The following is a 22,612-nucleotide window of genomic DNA, read 5'->3' as shown; positions in this document are numbered from 1 at the left end:
CCTGGCTGCCTTGGGTACTGAAATTGTTGCAGCCCATGTTTCTGCTACTGTCTTGCCCAGAGTTTGAGCAGGGGCACTCAGTTTCCAGTTGGCATCTTGTCAGTTTACTCTGGAGCTTGAAGACGTGTCTGTTCCGGAGCAGTTTTCCATGGGGAGCTAAAAGCTCACTGGGCCTGATTCCTTCCTGTGGGGCTCCAGCACTGCAGCTCACAAGCTGGACTGATGAAGTGATGAACTTGGGGACAGCACCTTCAGCTTTCAGTGCCTGTATAGTAGAACAATACCATCTCATTAAATTTGGACTAATAGTTCTTGCCTTCTACCCTGCAGTGACAACACCCAGGAATACCGTAAAGCCCAGCGAAAACCTGAGAAGGGCCTCAAAATGGCAGACATGGAAGTGTATGCAAGTATTGTACCAAAGTGTGCTTATTTTACTGAAGAAAGGAGGCAGCTCCTTGGGAAGCTGGGAAGCATCTGAGCTGCAGTGTACGCATCCTCAAACTGCCATCCAGCTTGTGGCACAGCTGCCTCCTGTGGCACAGTAGGGGCAGGGGTCAGAGCTTCGCTCTCGTGTTAACCATGTCTGAGCCAACTGAAGCTCTGAGAATCTGCCAGGGCCCCGGTCTGGGGGCTATGTTTGCTGCCACCCCTTCCTGGGGGTGCACATGTGCCCCCAGCAGCGTTTATGTCTCTGGACACGTCTGTACCTCCCTGCAGACACCCGTGGCAGTGTGTGTGTGTGTGTGTGTGTGCACAGGGCAGCCTCCACTGCCTGTGTGCCCCTCTGCTGCTGCAGAGCCCTGGCTGCTGCGCTGGGTACTGGGGCTCTCCCGAGAGCTCCCACAGCTCCTGTAGCTGGCATCAATCAGATCCAAAACCTGCGGGATCTCGGGCTCTGTGTCACATTCGTGCTCTTGCCAGAGCCTGCAGGGAGCCCTGCCTAGGGCTAGCACGTGGGCTTTGGCCCTGCAGGAGCCTGGAGGAGGAGGTTCATGTGTAGTTGTGCAGCAGAGCTTTCCCTTCTGGCTGCTAGCTCTGCTAGATGAAGGGCCTGCCTTCTAGCCGCATTCACGCTGAACTCTGATGTGCTAGTGGTGGTATTTGGGTCTTGCCTCTTCCCCCCAGCCATATAATATAATGGTCTTTTTAGAAGCTGCTGCTTAGGATCCAAATTTATAGCCTGTTTTTAGAAAGGATAAGCTATTACAGAACTGATTGTGCATTTGCATATTCATCAGCCATATAGAGGAGGTAAAGAGCTGGGAAGGGAAAGAAGAAATGAATGGTCAATAGAGAAGGAGCCGAGGAGAGCACAGATTAAAAGGTCTATTTATTTTTTCTGCAGCAGAAGCTAAAAAAGGGCTGTGCACAATTCCCCACCCCCATTCCTTTTCATAGCAATTGCTTATGGACCACTGCTTCCCCTTGTGTTTCTAGGCACTGTACTCCTCATAGACATGCATTCTTACTCACAAGTGCTCTTTCTCTGATTCACACTCAAGTGTGTATGCAAGCACAGATCAGATTCCCTCCCTCACTTCTCCATTTCTTGCACTACACGGTTTCTTACCTCTTAGACCACATGTGCCATAACATGAACCTTTTTTTTTGACGTGGTACAATTAAAAACCAACATTGATGGCAAGCTCTTGGCCTACTTCTGTGTTTTTCTATTTGTCAAAACCCAGCGTGCAGTCCTGGGATTGCTTTTCCCTCTTAACACTTCACTGCCTAGAGTCTGGAGGCCCAATTATGTAACTGCTTCTGACTTGTCTGACGTGAGGGATAATGAGAATGCTACATACTCAGTTTGATCTAATTTCCTGTCCTCTTTTTCAATTCAGACTTTATTTGGTCCGTGTTTAGACAAAGGCACTTTTGAAAAAAGGAAGATACAGTGATGAGGAGAAATCTGAAGGTTTAAATTCCTTGACCATGATCATAAGCACCTGCACTGTTTTAAACCTGTGCTGAAGGTAGGGAAGAGGTGTTAATCTGAATCCAGCTGCTTTGATATATTTCCATGCTTAGCCTAAGGATAAGGCCAGCCATGGGAGCCAGCTCTGCTGTACTTAATGGGGTAAAACTTGTACTTGAGGATGTACCCCAGCTCATTGACCAGTGCCCTTTCACACCCTCAGCCACAGGGAAAAAGAGAGTGAAGGCAAGAAGGGAATTGATTTACATGTTTTGAAGAGTTTTTTGTGGAACTATCAGAATTCTCTTTTTCCTAGGTTCCAGTATTTCCCAAATACACCTGGCTGTTCTCAGCAGTCAGGCTGGCACAGCTGAGAATAGTTGATACTCTTCTAGAGAGCCTAAACAGAAGGAAGACAAGGAAGCACACTTGGAAGACAGAGAACACAGGCTTGAAACCTCAAAGAAAAAGGATGTTATTAAAAATTCTTGCAAGCTAGCAAGCCAGGTTAGTTCAGGAACGTACTGAAATGCATCTGGAAAATTGAGGTTAGAGCAATCCCAGGTCATAACATGTGCTGAAGAAATGTTCCCCTGAAAACTTTGCACTGGGTAAGAAAATGCATTTTGAGCATTAAGTACAGCTTTAAAATAGGATTAGTTTTTTTCAGTCTCTGTGGTTAGAAGAATTAAAGAGGCAAAGGGAGTAGAAATGGGGGATGACGTGCCATGTTGAAGAATAAGATATGTCTGCTGTTGTATTCTACTCTAACTTATATTATTACTGCAAGTGCTACCTCTGTAGAGACAGAGCAAGCTAGATTCAAGTTTTTATTAGGCCTTTTTTGCACTGGAGGAGGAGGATGTTCCTGCAGTCTAGGGAAATGTGGAAGATAACCTTGTGACTGTAGATGAACATTTAAGATCTAAGTCTGCTCTAGCTGCATGAAGGCACAGAGACATTATTGTCAGTGGGCTTTCTCATACTACTTGACACTGTAAGAAGAAGAAATTGCTGAAATGTACTGCAGCATTTACCTTCCAGGAGCCACAAGTGAAAAAATGCAGCTCTCAAGTAGCTGGAGGTGACATGAAGGGCCAGAGGTGGGTGGTACTTGAAAATAGTGTCCAGGTATCTTGCCCTTGTTTCACTTCAGCTTCCAGATCTGTTCATAGTAAACATGTTTTAGCGGGGGGGGCTGTGGGTCCAAGTTACCAGTAAAGTCGCCGCTGCTTTGACAGCATGTGGGGTTTTTCCACCGTTAGCCACTGAAATGTACTTAACTTGGTTCATGGTTGCAAACCATTTAGCATTCATGGTCCTGGGGCTGCAGTGAAGCTGAATAATTCAGAAAAGGAGGAGTTGCATCGTTTTGTTCCATGTTAAGCTTCTAAATTTATTCTGTTGAATTTTACTGCATTCAAGTTAATTACTGGTATTGCGACTGCAGCCACTGCTGCTTCTTGCACCTTCCTTATTTGTTAACAGGGAGCATGGCAAGTGCTTCTTTTAGGGAGTGTGTCTTTTTGTCTTCTGCATCTTAGCAGGTTTATTTCAGTTTTGAAATTCACTGGCATGGTTATTTTGCTTAATACTGCTCTCCCAAAACAGGGTAATCCATTTGGGAAACATGGAAGATGTTCTCAAGAGATTTCTTATTGCTTAGCTACTGAAACACCTGCTAAAGCTGAGCTCTTGAAAAAACTGAAAATTATTTAAATGTGAAAAAGAGTGGGTTGATCTGGAAAAGAAACTTCTCAAAAGCCTAAAATTAGAAAGAAAAGTGTTAGAAGAGAAATACTGGTGGGGGAAGAGGACTAAGGGGTTTTAAAATAAAAATGCTACTGCTTGAGTAATGCTCAAGGAAATTGGGGTTAGGATATTAGCTGCAGCTCCAAGCGGAGCCGTTCCTGAAATCCAAAATAATTATGTTTCCCTAAAGAGAAATCTACAATACAGCTCCTTTTTATTTTTTTTTTTTTTTCCTTCCTGTGGTAGTCTAAAGCAAGGCTCAGTTCACAGAAACACAGAATGGTTTGGGTTGGAAAGAACCTTAAGATCGTTTAGTTCCAGCTCCCTGCCATGGGCAGGGATGCCTCACGCTAGACTGTGTCACCCAAGGCTGTGTCCAACCTGGCCTTGAGCACTGCCAGGGATGGGACATTTACCACTTCCAGTGCCTCACCACTCTCAAACATCAGTTTGATATTTATAAATGAGACTTTTGAATAAATGCTGTTAGTATCCCACATAAATGGCCCTCTTTCTTTTGAGCAACTTAGAACAAATATGCACTGCAGATTGAGTTCTGCTTTTCCAAAGTTGCCTGAGTGAGCTCCCTTTCTGCTTGCAGAAACCTTGTCAAGGTGAGGTTAGCTTTCTTTTTTGCTTTCAGGCAGTTTGCATTTCTCTCTTGCACTTTCTCACTCTTGTGTTTGACTTTTGTCTTGAGTAAAAGTCTGATTAGTTGTCTCAAGGCTAACATTCCATCATGTGTTTTCTTTTTTGGCTCCATTACAGTTGTAGCACATCTTTTATTTCTGAACTTCTTCTGGTGTAAAGTATTGGAAGATTTTTAAGGAAATCCATTACCTGACAGGAAACTAGAAACTCCATTGTATGTAAAATGGTAAGGAGGAATGTACCAAGCGATAGTTAATGGTAGGAAGAATATTCCCTCTGAGGGTGATAGAAGACCTCCACAAAGAAATGAACCTAGCTAGAACTTAATACTTTTTCTGCCTGTTTGAGAATGGGCTGGGGGTAAATTCTCCAGTATTTACAGGTGTCTCCTTTAGAGGTAACCCAAAAGGCTGCTGGTCTTCCTTCAGGGTCATTGAAGCCCCCTGTTTGCTGGTGTATGAGCAGCTCTGCTGTGCTTGCCTCACTGAGACCTCCCAGAGGTTGATGCACTTCTTCCATCATCATTTCTCATCCCCAAGGTGCCGTGGTGAATGCAGGGGTATAAGTCAAGTCATCAGCCCTTTCAGCTCCTGCACACAATGTTTTAAACTTTGCTTTTTTTCCAGCTTTATACAGAATAAATGTGTTTAAATTTCTTGGGGAATTCTGTTACTTTAAAATCCTATTTCCTATGGGATTTAAGCTTTTCTTTTTCTTTCAGTCAGCTCTGTAAAGAACATGCTAGTGCCCTGGATTATAAAACTTAATCCAAAACCCCTTGGTGTTAGTTGTACATGATCTCACTGAGAAGTAGCCACTTAGAGCAGAAATACTTTTATTTCCTCCTGGCTTTTAAGTCTTTATGTGGAATACTTCATTTAACTACAAAGAGTTAGACAAGGTGGTCTAGTTATTTTCCTTTAAAATCCTTTGATCTTCTTCTTGATTTTGCTAGTTTGATGTATTTTGCACTGCTTGGAAGTCACGAGGGCTTCCTTTAGAGAGACTTGACTGCAGTATCTCAGTTTCTTAAACATAAAAAAATCCTATAGAAGCTGCTTTTTTGCTATAGGATATTTTAAAGGCAAGGAGTAGGAAGGAATTGAATTTCCTGATATAAAGTGACTCAGCTAGGTCTGCCTTCTTGTTTCGTAATAGTGTCTCTGCATCCAGCTCAAACCTTGGCTGGCACTCAGTAGCGTTATCAGATGTTTTCTCGATTAATTTCTTGTTCCTGCACAAAGTCAGATTTTAAGCTATTCCTTGAGGATCCTGGAACAACTCTCTAGTAAGCTCAAAAAGTGCTTATGACTCTGTGTGTCCTAAGGCATCTGGTGCTATCACCTGAAGTTAGCTTGGCTAACAGAAACTCAGTAATAATAAGGGATTAGTTAACACTGTTTGCTTTCCTAGCAGATCTACACAAACCTCCTTTCTATAACTCCAGTCTAATATATAGAGTTACTTTATTTGTGCATAAAACCTAAATGGTGGTGGTGGTTTGTGTGAGCAAATTAACTTTAAAGCATTTCTTTTAAGCCTGAAACTTTTCTGTGTAGGATTCCTGAGATTTTGTATTTCCCTTTGGAGCTGATCTTATTCCCAACTTCGGAAAATCATTTCCAGTGAAAACTTGAGAAGAAAGTTCATAATTGTTAAACAGAAAGTTGATATTTGTGTGCCATGTAGCATTGCATATGTTTAAGTAATAATGTGGAAGAATCTAGTTAATAGGATCATAGAGTTACAGAATAGTTAGGGTTGGAAAGGACCTTAAGATCATCCAGTTCCAACCCCCCTGCCATGGGCAGGGACACCTCACACTAAACCATCTCACCTAAGGCTTCATCCAGCCTGGTCTTGAACACCTCCAGAGATGGAGCATTCACACCCTCCCTTGGCAACCCATTCCAGTGCCTCACCACCCTCACAGGAAAGAATACTCTCTGGACAACTGAAAACCTTGAGCTTGCTTAATTAGGATTAACCACTGCATACAAGAAAGGAGAAATTTCATTCAAATTTCTATTAATCAGAAGTACCATTCCACCAAAATTACTGGTTTTAGGAGCCGTGCTGCTCTGTTTGACCACCATGGCAAGACTGATTTTGTGTGCTTGCGTCTTTGAAGTTAGGTATCCTAAAGTTAAGTACACATGAAAGTACTTCAGGTATTGTGGGCCTGATGCTTTCAGTTCAGAAGTACAAATCAAATCTACATTTACATATATAGAAGTATACTCTGGTGCAAAGCATCAAGAAATTCAGCCTGAACTTTCATTGTCAGGTTCACTTTTTTCTTCCCACAGACTCATGAAAGCAGGGTTCTCACTGCCCGTACCTGTGTGGTTTTGTGTCTCTGTCACATCTTTCCCATCTGCCACTGGACATTGCTTAGTCCAAGGAAGAGGAGTGAAGCAGTTGGGGAGAGCTCTGGCTAGAATTGCCTGTGTTAAGGAAGCCTGGCAGGTCAGGTGAAAGGATGTAGTTGTCTGTCTGTACGCATTGGTCAGTATCTGTACCTCAGCTCTATAGGAAACTTTAGGTTTGTGGGAAGCTGCCTGGCAGATCATGTCCTATCATCCTGTCCCTGAGAACAGGCCCAGTCCTAGCAGGCATATGTTGGAGGAGAGAAGGTGTTAGCACAGAATGAGAACTGTGCTGTAATACAAATGGTGAGCAGGCGTGAGCAGTCTGCTCTGAGGGCTGGACTTTCATACAGCATCTAGCAAGGGTTACTGGCAGTCCTCCCCACTTATGGTCTGCTGAACTCTGTGGCAGGTGAGGGATAAAGCAGACTGTCTGTGATGCACCGGTGGTTAGCACTTGACTGACCACTTATAAGTCGTACTTAAGGGGATTTTCTGTTTCTCCTGACACAGTCAGATTGTAAGAAGAAAACTGTGTTCCATCAAAATAGCTGTAGCGTTAGTGAAAGGCTGTTTTACTTGCTGAACAGTAGCTTTATGTTCATTGGTATGTCACAAGCTGTCAAGGAGCATGGCAAAATACTAACTCTTGATCTGAAATGCTACCAGGCCCAAAGATGTCAGCATGTTTTGTTGTCAGTGCTCAGGCCAGGTTTGGAGGCTGTCTGCCTGTCTTTGTAAGTCCTGAGAAGTCCCATTGACACAAGTCAGTGCGTTGTGGCAATGTCATAGACCAGTGATGTCCAGTCTTTCTGTCCAGCCCTGGCAGCATGGACAACATCATCTACAACATCATCTTCTTATATAGGACACGTGGAGGTAGGTGGCAATTTCTGCAACAAATGTTTGAACATATTTTATCATCTGTGTGATGATTTGCAGGGGCAGAACTTCATCTGTGACCACTTGTCACAAAAGTGGAAATACACCACTCACATGTGCAAGACATGTACAAGGTGCTGTCCTGTTATACAGTGCGACCAGGAAAAGAAATCATATGGGAATGGCCAAATACTGAATTTCATGTCCTGTTGGACTGTATGTTTAGCTCGGGGCTGAACATCAGTCTTCCATGATATAGAAATTAATAGATTCTCTTTGAAAGCAGATCAGAGCAGAGTGTGTTCAACTATGCACCAAAGTGCAGAAATACAAACGTTAGTCTAAATTCCAAAATCTCAGCATGTGTAGGAACAAAGAGGAAAGCAGTATAAAGTGTACAAGCAGACTTAGCATCATGCCTTGCTTTGAAAATAATTCATAGTAGTCTGGATGTTGTTTACAATGCTGTCTGTGAGCATTAAATACTTGTTTTATGAAGGAACTGTGTGATATTCCTATCTTTGTAAGTTGAAAGGGACTTACTATACACCTTGTGGTGTTTGAAATAATAATCCTAAGGTTTAATTCTGTATATGCTTTTAAGGGAGGTGAGAAAAAGGAGGTGAATCTGAAAGGAACTGGGATGAAGAGTGGGTTGCACTGAGCATCAGTTCATCTGTATCTGTCTCTGCAGCTGCAGGACTGCAGAGGAGAGTAAAATCCAGGCCTTGGTTATAGCAGAGGCCAGACCTTGAATTCCTGTGACTCCTGCATTGGAGGGCAGAACTGAGGCTACAGTAATTTGTTTCTCATTTAGTCCTTCATCTTCTATCTTTATTCATGTCGCTAGAGATAGGATCACTCTGACAGCTCTAAAGAAGGGAGCAGGACATTTCAGGCCGTTGCCTGCTGTATTTGTGACAAATGAAGAGCCCCATCCATGTGCAGAGTGAGCTGCAGAGCTCGAGCATGTGCTGAGTTCCAGCACAGCCCCTATGAGAGATCTGACCTTGTGCTGCTGCAGACAGGGTCGTGTGCCTGGTAGCACAGCTGTTCCATGTTCAATACACCTTTTTTAAATCACTCTTATCGTAGGAAAGGTGTGACCATGCAAAAGACTCCTGTGCTCTTATTTCTGACGTGCATGTATGTCCCTTTCCACTGTTTTCCTGGAGTGAGGTCCCTTCCAAACCAAACTATTCTGTGGTTCTACGATTCACGCTGTCATTGGGAGTGAACAGAGATCACCCTATGGTCACATAGTCTAAGCACTGACAGACCCATGCAGCAGCTATTGACAAAGGGGAGCTAATGTCCCTTTGAATGTCCCCAGTTAGGTTAATTCTGTTTTTTCACTGTTCATTCATTAGCAGAGAAGTAAACAGTGCAGACAGAAGGTTGTGAAGCAGGGTGTTTATTCACTTGTTTTCTAGCCTTCTCTCCGGATTAATGAAGTGACTCACAGGCAGTAATAACCTGCTCGGAGGGGAATTTACAGAATAAAAAATAAGGTAGGACATGTGAGGCCAAATATTCCTGTCAGGACACCCACATCTCACCATCCGGACATATGTGATTTGATTCTCTTTGTTACATGGAAAGAATGGCTCCGTTTTACAGGTAGCCAAATCCCCCCAGGGCAAAAGAATCAAACAGGCATCTGGTAAGTGCCGGCTGGTTTAGAGATGTGTGAATGAAAAGGGTTGCTGGTGACAATGTGAGGCTATGCAATGGTTCTGTGCAAAAGTACTTTTAAATATTTTTCTCCCTTTTGTGCCTCTCTGACATGTTGTATGCTGCCAAACAGTCTCTCAAATGCCCATGCCCTAATCATGCTCAAACCCCTCCCAGTCTTACGAAGTGATGAAGGTGCATTAGTGTGACTACGCTGATTTCAAAGACACTCAAGGACTTGTTTGCCTCAGAATCTGGAACTGAAAGACTAGGAAAGGTTACGTGAACTTCAGGCAGAGAAGGAAACTGAACACAAAACTAGGTATCAAAGATGCACTTTGAGCACTGGACCATCTTTGTCCTCTACTGCAGCCTCTCAAGGAACACTCAGACCCATCTTTATGAAGCTCGTGTATCTGCTTTTGAATTGTTTACTAATAAAAGTCTACAAGGTTTCCATATAGAAAGCTGCATGAGTGACAAAGCACAGGTATGTTTTAGCATAACAGCAGGAATTTTCTGCAAGGTTCAACAAACTGAAAGCAGGACAAGAGAGGAATGATAATTGTGGAAATCCTGGGAAGAATTAATTATACTGCCAGCAAATCTGATGCTGGAAAAAATAAACTGACATGCACCTATGTGATACTTTCACATACAGAAAATACTGCTCAGCACTTGTATTGGATTCTGAATTGGTAGTAATTTCTGTGTTATTTAAGGGAAATAATAGGTGTAATACTGTCATAAAGACATCTCTGAATATGGCTTTTTCTCCATGGGAGTACATAACACATGGAAACCTAAACCCCTCAGCCACCTCCTGCTCTCAAATCTGCTTAATTTATAAATTCTCCAGAAATTGGTACACAGCCAAGATGTTCTGCTATTTATTGTTACTTTATTTAAAACTGTTTATTGGTACTTTCTGTGTCGTTTCATTTTGAGAGGAGCCACTATGTCTAGGATGGAGATTTAAGCCACATGAGGCAAAAAATGGGGATGAAGCTGGAGAAGGACCCTGTCAGAGCCTATGGAGAAGTGAGGATAATCAATCAGACAAATGGAGATAGAGAGCAGGTGTGCAGAGGGAGTAGTCTGATGGAACAAAAGGCAGTGGAATGAAAATGAATGTCAGATGAGGTGAGTTTTTCTTTGTGTTATAAATTGTAAACTGTAGCAACAGGAGTTTTCCTTGTCAGCCTGACTTTCTGTTTTTAAAAAATAGCCTTGCAAACATGAATCAAAGCAGCAGCATTTTAAATGTGTTTTCTTTTTAATTGCAAATTGTTTATTTTCTATAAATAAATTGATTTGGTGCTGACTGTTTAAACAGTGGGATATGAAACCCACTCACAGCCTATGAATTCCAGCAAATGACTAAAATATTTTATGTGAAAACGTAGTTTCTGTAATATGGGCAAAGGAATTATATTAAAGATGCTAAACTGAGAAAAGAAAGGGAAATGTAGAGCAAGGGCAAAACCAGTTTTCCCTTGACATGTTTGTAAACCAAACATCGCAGTATTTAGGTCAGTGCAGGAGGCAAAAAATATGGTTTATAAACTGAAGGCAAAGTGAGCAGTTAAGATTCATATCCAAGCAGACAGTCTAAGGTCAATGCTCCCATTTCTCTGTGCAACAAAGTAGTGTCACCTACTTCTCCAGGGAGCAAGAGTGTGGCTGGCAGCCCCAAAGACCGTCAGAAATGGAAATGCATTCACTGCTGTCGCAGAGAGAAGCAGCTGGGATCACTTACTTGTCTGAGATAGGAGGGAAATGCTCTCTGATTCCATGTTTTGTTAGCAGTTCCTACACAGAGCTGCTAAGGAGACTGTTGCTGCACGAAGGCTTTCCAGGTCCTATCTGCACTTTTTTTCTCTTCTCAGGGCAGTACTGAAGTGTTCTCCCTGGACATTTTGTTGTTCCCTGGAGGCTGTAAGACTGGGAACACACTCAGAAGGTTTGCAGGGCAGATCAAAAGGGTTGGCTTTCCTAGAGAATAGAGAGGGAAAATTTGGAGGAGTATTTTGGAATGGATAAAAAGGGAAGGAAGGAAGCTTGAGGGATCCAAAGACCATGATCCTATGGACTGGCAAATGGGATCATCTGAGATGTTAACACCCCTGAGCTGGTTTTCTGTGGTGTGGCAGCCAAGACTAATGGGAATGCCCACTTCTTTTCTTGCAGCTGGTCCTTCTTCTGACCAAGTTAACTAGGAAACACTAAGCGTGATGATGTAACAGCACAGCTGAAGAAGCAAGTTGTTGGTAAAGGAATAAGGTTTTTTAGTAGTAACTGAAATATCATCTGAGTCTACACAGAGCATTAGAGTAAGTACAGAGGGGCAGAGGGGCATGGGTTGGGCCCTCTTGGGATGGGGGGGTACAAGTTAGTTAATTCAGAGTACTGATTCTAATCCTTTCTCCTGTTCAATGAGTGAAAGTTATGCCTTTACTGTAAAGTACAAGTTGGCAGTAAATTACAAAGAAAATAAATTTTGAGCCAGGTGAGTATCAGTGTCTAGTACCTGCAGTTTAATTGTGTGATTTAATCTTCCCACAAGATGATGGCAGGTGCCATCTCTAGGTGCCCCCCTTGTTGTGGAGCTTTGTGATAACTATAAGCTAGCTTTTTGCATGAGGAATCAAAGACTGTGTTCTAGGTAGGTAGGAAAGCTTAATGGAACTTGCCTGTTCTAGCTGCAGAGGAAGCAAACTGCCAGAGTCATTGCAGCAAGTCACAGCCTTTTTTTTTTAACTCTGAGGAAATATTAGCAGAGACTGGACTGAACACCGAACAGGTTATTCCTAGGCAAGCTCAGCAAGGCAGACTGTGTTCACTCCTTCCTTTGTCCCTGTGGATTTAACCAAGGTGCCTGTTTAGGTCCAGGGTCAGTGGGATCACAGCTGTGGTATCTTCAGCCGTTTGCTTTCCCTCAGAAGTTCATTGAGAGCTCTGCGTGGAGTTGGCAAAGGGTAAAGTCAGTTGTTTCTTAGTGTTGAAGTAGACTGGCCAACACAATTTTCCCAAGGTCATCACTGTTCTTGAACTCTTTGTACTGCAGCTGCTCTGCAAATAGGTGAGTTTTGTACTCCTTATTAGCCAGTGACCATACACAATACACTAAACCCAACCTACCTTCTTCCAGGCTTTGCATTCCTTTATGGAAGACAACCTCACAAAATCATGTCTAATTGTGAATTTAAAATGATGCTGATGAACTTTCTGAGATTAGGGAACTTTTTAATAGTGGTCATTCCTGGAGTTGTTTAAATAATTGGCCTGTGCATGCCGTGCTAACCGATGCCCTGAAGGGCTGCCTCAGAGCCCTGTAATGGGGAAGTCCAAGAACATCTTTCTTGTATTAAAAATAAAAACATTTAATCCCTGTTAATTTAGTACTTGTGAAAGAAGCAGACTTGACAGCTTCAGTGGGAAGTCCTTTGCTTAGCTATAAACCAGAGCTATTGCAAAAAGCTTCCTTCTGTCTGCATCAGCCCTACATGAGATTTTCATAATACCCTTAAAAACTCATTCCTGGTGTAAAATGTGTCTGTACCCTCTCTCCAACCTTGGCATCTATAGTTGTGGCATCACAGATGCTGGACCTGTATCATGAGCTCTCATCAACGGTGTTTAAAACTATCTTGACAGCTGTAGAAGTAGTAGGTTTGGGTCACTTTCATTTAGCACTGCAGGGCATGCATGTACATTCTAAATAACTTTTTCCCTCATTTGTAGGCAAACTTGATATATGGAGTTTGCAGTCCAGTTCTGTTAAAATTAAGTGGTATTAATAGCTTTTAGATTAGCCCTTTCATGTTCACTTGATTATCAGTACCTAAATATTTCCCATGTTGTTTAAAATATTATCTGGATATTTATGCTTTACCCATCGGACGTGCCCACAAAACCCAAAACAGAATGTCAAATCCTTAAAGCCTCCATGTAGATGCTGGTGGGTGATCTCTGCTGCTTTCCCAAAAGGAAGTTAGACATTCCGTGTTACCGATCCAGTAAGTTAAGAGTGCAAATGTCTAAAGCAGTCACGAGTCATTAATTTAACAGGAAAATCAGAATAAGCTCATGAAAAAAAATGGCTCACATAGAGAAATCTGTTGTCTGTCTCTTTTAATGTATGGTATTTACTGTAATCCAAGGTGAATTTCTTTTCATCCTGTAGAGATTTGAAAACTAAGAGTCATCTTTTATCTGCTTGCTAGGGATAAAAATGTGCCTAGAATACTTTAGGGCTGCTGTGTTCCACAGAGGGTCCCTATTGTGCTTTGTGTAATGTACTCATAGCTCACCATGGGTGTTCTTATATGGCTTCATTTTTTTGTGAAGCCTTCTTATTTTTAGAATAAGGTTATGCTCTGCTGCAGGTTCACAGCATTTCATGGATATGCAGATGGAAGAAAATTGCTATCATAAATCAATCTTAAAAGAAAGAGAGTGCAAAAGTAGGACAAGGTCCCATCTTCATATGTTAGAAGGAAAAAAAATAGATGGGATTTGAATTACTTCCCCACTGCCTGGGTAGCTGGGTGTTTGGATAAAGTACCACAGTGACTTCTGTTCAGGGAATAATATTTATCTGTAATGCGTTTCCATGGTGTGCTTCAGATAACTGAATGCAGAGGGGTCTTCTTTTATGAGCATTGACCTTGGGAGCATGACAACACAGCAAACATTTCAGGGATCGTCTATGGCAAGTTATGCTGAAGAGTTTGTGGCAGGGAGGCACAACACTGCTTCTAACAAAGCAGATCCTGGCGTCGTGTGTGGCATGTGTAGCAGCACACTGTCATTGCCAGGAAGGGAGTATGTGTACATGTTGCTTAGCTAATGGGTTAGGAGCGTGCTTGTAGGAGGTGGAGGGAGATGATGGAACTGACAGTAAGCACTGAGGGGAAGCACCAGGCACATTGTCAGGGTGGTGACTGTGATAGCAATTCATTGTTATTTGCACTGACAAACTCCTATGTCACTCATAGGAGTCATACATAATGCATTGATGTTTTCAGAGTACAGCTGTATTCAAGCTCAGAATTACTTTTTTGTGACGTTATTTATTGTGGTTTTCATTGTATCTTGGTTTTAAGTTTCATTTGATTAGGGGTTAAAATTCCTCATGGAAGTAATACTTTAAAGTTAGTTCTTATGCCACACTTAAAAACTTTATGAGCCTGTCGTGCATCCGTCGATGTATCTGATTAAAATGGCTTTTCTTCCCTGGCCTGCTAATAGACTGGAGTTGTGTGTTACAGGCAGTGCAGTGATGACCAGCGGAGCATAAAACATCGCAGGGCAGGCAATGGTTGCACACAGATCTTTTGAGAAATATCTAATAAATCTGAGGGAGCAAACAAGATTTGCTGGGTTTGTCTTGTAGACATGTGAAGTCAGAAGGCTCCTCACTGCTTGGTTCACTCTTTTCCTTCTGTGTCAGAGGGAGAAGATTTACCTGCATAAGTTAGGGACACCGAGCGGTGATCTTACAGCATCACCTAGAAACAGCAGATAGTGCCACTTCCTCTTTCTCAAGCTTGTTTAAGCAGTGAATCAAACGGAGCATTGCGGTACAGTCTTGGTAGGTTGTGCTTCTACTTGCAGGAAAGAAACCTTGCACTGATGAATGAGAATTAAGCTGTGCTCCATACAGGGATCACATCCCAATTCCTCTAAATTCTCTAGAGCCAGCACTACTCCGTGAAAAAATAAATCAGTCGATGTTAAAAGGCAGGCAGTCACGAGGGGCAGCTAATGAGATTTGTGCAAACATGATGCAGGAGATCTTGATGTCAGACTGAGAGAGATAAGAGATGCAATGTCTGTTGCCAGCAGGTGTATAGGTTTGGACAATGGCCATTATATTTTTGTTGGTTTTCACAGATACCAGGTTTTTCCTTGTGTAGCATGGTCAGTACTATTCCTTTCAACATCTCTCACTTTTTAACTTCCTCTGATGCTGTGAGGTAAATATTTGCTACGTTTTCCTTTTTTGCTTATGGTTTAAATTTCAATTCTGTAAGACTTTAGGAGCTTGGATTTTAGATTGGCCTCTATCTTTCCCAGTAAAATATGGGAAACGGTGTGTTTGGTTGTATGTATGCCTACATATGTACACGTATTTAGATGGGGATACTTGTAGTGATAGGACAAGGGGTAATGGGTTAAAACTGAAACAGGGGAAGTTTAGATTGGATATAAGGAGGAAATTCTTTCCTGTGAGGGTGCTGAGGCACTGGAATGGGTTGCCCAGGGAGGTTGTGAATGCTCCATCCCTGACAGTATTCAAGACCAGGTTGGACGAGGCCTTGGGTGAGATGGTTTAGTGTGAGGTGTCCCTGCCCATGGCAGGGGGGTTGGACCTTGGTGATCTTAAGGTCCTTTCCAACCCTAACTATTCTATGATTCTATGAATACTTGCTGTACCTACACAGAATTTGGCAGGAACTGAGTTAACAGCATATAAGGAGCCACAGCAGGTGAGTGTAGCGTGTTAAATGTTCAGGTGACTTCCAGGGCCTAAGTGAACTTGAAAAGTGCACGTAAGACACAGCACTGCTTAATTTGGGGACCCCATTACTGAGAATTCAGTAAGCCTCATTCTGTTAGCTTGATTCCCTCTAAGTGAATTAAATTCCCCTGAAATAAGTGTGTGTAGGAACAGTTCTGCTTAAAATTCATGCAGTATTTTAATCTGATTTAACTTGCTAGATAGACAACCAATTTTCCTCTTATCTTGCATAATTCGGTATGTGGCTAACACTGTAGGGTATAATAAATAAAGATTACTCTTTTATTTGACTGGTTTTATGTTAGGATAAAACCGTGCAATTGTTCGGAAAATACAGCATTGTAGCACCTTTCTGTGCTATTTTTATGCATATTCCCTATCAACAGCATTGAAAGGAAATTATTATGGTTCCACTTCTCCTCTGTCAGTGATGATTTAGAGCTAGGAGATTGTTATCTGGAAGATTCAGCTGGATAGTGATCCCTTCTTGTTAATCTGCTGTTCTTAAAAACGAATTAGGATTAGGAAAGTAACCCGTTAGCATGAATAATGAACACTAAAAGAAGGTCACAGGAAGGTTACCTGCAGCCCCCATCTGGGCATTTCTTGTGGACAGTTTTGGCTGGAAGGATTTTGCTGTTTCATTTCTCTGAACCTGTTCTATTTGGCTTTTCTCTTATTGCTGCCCTATAGCTCCAATCGTCTGAGAATCTTTTCCACATTATTCTAATTATTCTTCTAAGTTTCTCTTCTCTTTCCTCTGGTGTGTGTCCTCTTGTGTCTGTGCTCTTTTCTGTCCTCCTTTAGCATATCTCGGTTTCATCTTTATTAATAAGCATTTTTTAGCTTCAAAGTACTTTGAAGAGCAGTAAGTTGTTTATAGGGTTCCTATTAGGCAAGTTGTACACCAATGAGGAGAATGAAATTAAAAGAAGTAAGGAATTTGCCTTGGGGGAGGTTTGGTGTGCAGACCAGGATAAGGGATCTGTTCCTAACCTTCCATTTTGTGATTCAGGTGGCACTTTCTTCTTTCTTCCCAGCCTTGTCATATTTATTTTTCTGCATTCTCTTTTCTTTCCTCCCTGCATCAATTCCCTTTGCATTCATTGAAAAAGCATCACCTCTGACCAGGACCTTTGCCAGATGGCTTTGCATAGCAAACGCAAGTCTGCTCTGGAAGCGCTGATTCAGCACAGAGAGTTTTGTGGCAGTGACAGTATTCAGTGGAAACTGTTGGAAAGCGTGCTGGAGCTGGACAGAGCTGCAGTTTGTAACAGGCTGATGAGCCTTCCCAGAAGCTTTGCTTAATGAGGACCTTACCCATAGATGGGAACGTTTCCTGCTGCTGCTGTTGCGTGGTGGTGATGAACAGCTCCTACAGAACTGCCACTTTTCCTGTCCCTGCTGTGAAGGGCTCTTAGAAACAGGATCCTACAGACTAAAATCCTGATTAGTCTCTACTTGGCCTTAGAGTTCAGTCATGTGTCCAGTGGCCAATCTTCAGCCCTTATTCTGCCCACTGTGCATTATATGGAGGTTTTATAGTCAGGTTTTGGGCTTTTTTTTTTTAAGCTAAAGCAGGTAACTATTTTACTTAAATTTAATGATTCTATTACCTGTTGAAATCAGCTGCTGATGTCAGTATCTGCTCATCCTTTCTTTCTCATAAGAAATTAAGGTTATGGTTAAAGAGGTCCCCTCTGGTCTCATTTTCTCTTGAAACCTTAAGAGGTTTTTTTAAACTTATTTGAGGGAAAGTAAAGTTTGGAGCTATTCAGGATTCCTTTATTCATATTGGTTTCGTTGCAGTTCCTGATGAATTATAATTTATCCCAAGTAGGAAATAGTGTAAGCTATCTTCCAGCTAAGTAACATAAAAGAGTAAAACATGTCAAGTATAGTTCAACTTCGTTTATCTGTGTTTCTTCTATGTATAGGCAGACAGTTCCATTCCTGTAAATCAGAATTAAATAGATTTTATGGTCTCAATCCTGTGTTATTAATTAAAGCCCATATGGCAAAGGAAAAAAAAAAACAGCTGTTAAGTAATCCATATTCAGTCTCCTAATGTAAGGCAAAAGATACTGAAAATGGTGTATGAAAGTAGAGTAAACTGCAGCTTTCCAGCTAGAACGGAAAGGTCTCAACTCTCAGTCCAGTGACAGTAGGATGACTTAAGAAAAGAAAAGCAATTGAGACAAGCAATGTGGGGATGTGAAGTCTGGCATCCCCTAACTCAAAAGAGTGTAGAACCAAATCCAGTTCCTTTGAAGTGCAGCTTGACATAGGGCATCCTTCCAGTGAAAACCACTGAGAGCTGCATAAGAACAGACATCAGAAGAATGGCTGAGAGGAACCAGAACACATCTTGTTTGTGTTTATTCTTGCTTTTGCAGAACATTTTAAGTAGGATAACCCATTATTTGATAGTAAATTTATTGATACTGTTTGGGCTTAGCCTTCTGTCCACAGCACGCTGTGAAGGATTGATACAGTGGTCAGGGTAAGTGTTCTGTGGAATTTAGTTCAGCAACAAAGCACCTATTCACTTTAAAAATGAATGGGTAAAGGGAAGAGCTCTGTGAGGAGAAAGGAAATAATTTGGCATCATTTTCAGTCCCCAGGTTTGTAACCTGCAGTTTCTAGAGACAGAAGAGACCACATTTTCTGATTCAGAGTGGTTACCAGTTTGTGGTCTGGAGATTTGCAGGGAGCCTGAGAACTGCTTTTGAGTGCCCTACGCAGAGAAAAGTTACTTGGCTGTTGCAGGCCTAAATTCAACTGAAAGTCGTATTTCCATTGTAAAATACTTTTTGGAAACAGCATGTAAGAGAGTGTGTTGAAGGTACGTGCATGCTCAGGGAGAAATGGAAGCTCCATCAGTTAAGTAGTTGAGATGTACTCAAAGGGCAGCAGGTTCCTGGCCACTAGAAATAACAGCATTTCCTTTCTGCTGTCTGAGCCCTTTTAACTTGAACTTGAGACTCTCTTTTGCTGCTCTGAAGAAGCTGAGGTTGCACATGATGAGGGCAGAGCTGGCTTCAAGGGCTTCTTGGGGGCAGGTAGAAGGAAAGGAACCTTCTGTTCCTTCCTCTAGAACTGTCGTTTCATTGTTAAATTGGATTCTTTGGACTCTTGTTCATGTGGCATGTGTTTCTGTGGTTTTGCACTCTGCATGGATATTCTATGACTCTAGGACATACGTACTTCTGTTTCTGTTTTAAAGCAAAGCTGAATATCCCATGCATTACCTGGATAAAGAAATCTGCCCAAATTCCATCACTGTTCAGAAGATGGTATTGAGTCTTCTGTTTAGAAGATATTGAGTCTTCTTTCAGCTCTAATCCAAGAATATTCTATAGTACCACTTTAGAAAGGTAATATGAACACAAGAGAATGCTTCCTCTGTAAACTACTGTTTCCTTTTTGGAAGCTGGGAAAAAGAAGCTGTATAACTTTTTCCAGAGCATGGTTTTTATTGATTCTCTGGTTTCCTGTGTGACATGTTCAGAACATAAACGTGTATAAGGAGCAGTCACTTAGTGTTCCTGAGCAGCCTTTGCTTGCAAAAGAAGGACAGGAGCGGAGGAAGGGTATTGTAATTATATGTTGACCTCCTGCTTCTTGAAAGAACTCCAGAAAATCTGAAATAATTGCCTCCTGCTCTTGTCTCCCTTTGGGATTAATAAATTCAGGTGTTCTTGTAGCCTCTGAGGTATCTGACCTTAGTGTGATGTGCGCACAGAGACCATTCAGATCAGCGTGAAGCAGCATCAAAGCAGAAGGGGAAAGCAGTGGTGATAAGTGCCCTGTGTAGCAATGGTAGATCTAGGCTCTTTGTCTCTTCCAGGCTCCATGGACTTGGAACCTTTGTCACTCGTTGGCCAGGGAAGTCTCTTGCTATGAGGTTAGAAATTTGCCAATGGCTAGGAAGATAAAGTCAGGATTCAGGAGGCTGGAGAGAATGAAAAAGGATTAAAAGTTTCATGGTGTGCTAGGGAGACCAGTCATGAAGGTTTCAGTTTCACTTCCCAGGGCTGTTGATACTTGGTCCCTCTTTATTGGATGAAATACATAACCACTTTTCCACCATCAAAGCTGTTTAGTGTTTGTGCAACCCTTGAATTACATAACTGGCTCCAGATCCAGCACTAGCTCTGTTGTTCCCCCTGTGGGCCACTGTGCAGTGTGCATAAATCCTTATCCAGATGTCTCAGGTTTGTAAGTGTGCTAGACCAAGGGTAGATCTGATACAAGAAAAACTCTTCAGTCTTTACTGCTGGTTGGTTTAATTACTGCATTACTCTATGTATTATGGACCTGCTTGAGCATGTCCAGAGGAGGCCACAAAGGTGCTCTGAGGGCTGGAGCACCTTTGCTATGGAGGCAGGCTGAGAGAGTTGGGCTTGTTCAGCCTGGAGAAGACGACTCTGGGGAGACCTTAGAGCACCTCCCAGTGCCTGAAGGGGAGAAACCTGGAGAAGGGCTTTTGACAAGGGCCTGTAGGGACAGGCCAAGGGGAATGGCTTTAACCTGACAGAGGAGAGACTGAGATGAGCTCTTAGGCAGAAGCTCTTCCCTGTGAGGGTGCTGAGGCACTGGCACAGGGTGCCCAGAGAAGCTGTGGCTGCCCCATCCCTGGCAGTGTTCAAGGCCAGGTTGGACACAGGGGCTTGGAGCAAGCTGCTCCAGTGGAAGGTGTCCCTGCCCATGGCAGGGGTTGGAGCTGGAGGAGCTTTAGGGTCCCTTCAGACCCAAACCAGTCCGGGATTTTACGGTTATCTATTGTGAAACTTGCTTTTAGGTGCCTTTCTTTGCATGACTTGTGCAGAAAGTTGAGCGGTGGCATTCTAAGTGGGAGGCCAGTGTGATGACCATCTGTGTGCCCCAGCACCTCTTCTCATCTCTGTCCTGTCCCCTGGGTACTTATATTAGTGTCTCCCCTCTTGGTAGGGTAAAGTGAGTCCATTATTTCTGCAGGAATTCATTTGTGGCTGCATTGTATATTACACAATGGTGTATGTGGTTCTGCAGTTGCCTAAGAATATATATAAAATATTTTACTGAAAAACTATATTTATGTTAAGGCATCAGAGAAGTAGATCTGGAAGCACTGGTATTAATAAAAGTGTTACATTCCTATGCATTCACATCTCACTTGAGTGACCACAGTATCTTATATGGTGCAGACTGAAGACATGACTGTTCTTTTCCATGTGGTGTTTATGTGTGTATGAGGACTCGCTCTGCTGTTGCTAGGAAGACGTGCACATCAGTGTTTTCTCCTCTCACTGCCTGTGTTTGTGAATTTGTAGGATCTAGATGACTTCTCAAATCAACCAACAGGTTGTGGGTGGAACAAAAGCAAAAGACAAGAGACAGGAGTACTGTTTCAAGCCAAATCTGTTTTCATGGCTCATTGTTTTAATGGGAAAACAGACTAAAAATGCCTCTTCATTATGTTTGCATATCTTGAGATTTGAATGGAGTTTGTGTTTGGGGTTATTTGTGTGTGTTTGTTGCTCTGTTTCAATAAAACCTCAGAAAGGCAATGTAATCGCTTTAATGCTTAGGAGGCACTGAACTTAGGATGTGCAAACTATGCCTAATATGAAACTACATGGGTTTTTTTCCCTTTCCAAAACTGCCATTTTTCAAGCTCACAAATGTAGTTTTATCTTTGTAATGACATTGGTAATCATCTGACTTCCTTATCTCCAGTGAAAATTGTGTTATTATCTGAATGAATGTGTGCATGCAACACCAAGGAAGTTTCTAAGCTACGGATATAGAAAGTGGCTTAGGGCTTTCTTTTTGTTCATTAATTTAGCCTGCTGAGGGGTGTACAGCAAAATGGATTGTTTACTGTGCAGTTTCTCACAGCACAGGCAGCTATGACTAGAGTTTAACAAGTGCAATTTTCTGTCATAAGTTTATTTTGGAAGAAGCACATAATTTATTTTCCTTTCCTTTTTTCCATGAAAAGTCAAGTTTCCAACTAGTTTTAGCTGCTGAGGGCTTGTAGCCTTGTAAGTCCCTTGGTACTGAAATGCAGAAAGATGACTTTATACAAGTGCCACACAGCTCACATTTTGCACCTCGTATCAAGATATACTAATCATATGACAGATCACATTTTACATAGCTTTTATCTTAAGAGTACCAGAGGGCTTGCCAAGTGAAATATTCATTCCTACTTCAATTGCGAACACCTGTAAGGCGAATTGATGTTTATCAGCTCAGTGTCTTATATTAAGAAGACAGCATGATCACTACGGTATTTGGATAAAGCTAACTGAATTTAATGTGATAGAATGTAAGCTTGCTTACCATTGCTTAAGAGAAGCTCAAAATGCCAGTAAATCTTCACTGGGCTTACCAACGAACTAGTATTAAAATGATCTTCTGGTAGAAATGAAAGAAGTCCGAGCAGGCAGTTATTTTGAAGTATTCCACTTCTGCAGAGTCTTTCAGATCCATTTAAAAGCCTGCAGCCTGATGTTTGAAAGGAGTTTGAGCCTTCTAAAATTGCACTGTGTAATTAAAATTCCAGCCATGTGTCATCAGATTCAAAGTAGCGCATTGTTTTCTGCCTGATAACATACACTGATAACTGTGCTAGCCTTGAGGAAATCCACTCTCTAAAATCTCCAAGGAAATAAAGAGAAGAGGGACCGCCTGGGTCAAGAGTCCAAGCCATTTCTATCATAAGCAATCATATCAGTATAAATCCCTTTGGCAAATGGATTAAACTTAATCTCAGAAATGTAAATTGTCCCTGAAACTCTTCTTGGAAGACTGTAATGGAATCTTATTCCCCTTTTCATTTTGCTGCAA

This window comes from Pezoporus flaviventris, unplaced genomic scaffold (genome assembly GCF_033815535.1).
Source record: "Pezoporus flaviventris isolate CSIRO_AGI_PZ_B2104156 unplaced genomic scaffold, CSIRO_AGI_Pfla_v1 ptg000026l, whole genome shotgun sequence".
Classification (NCBI taxonomy): Eukaryota; Metazoa; Chordata; class Aves; order Psittaciformes; family Psittacidae; genus Pezoporus; species Pezoporus flaviventris.
Note: the sequence above shows the minus strand (reverse complement) of the source record.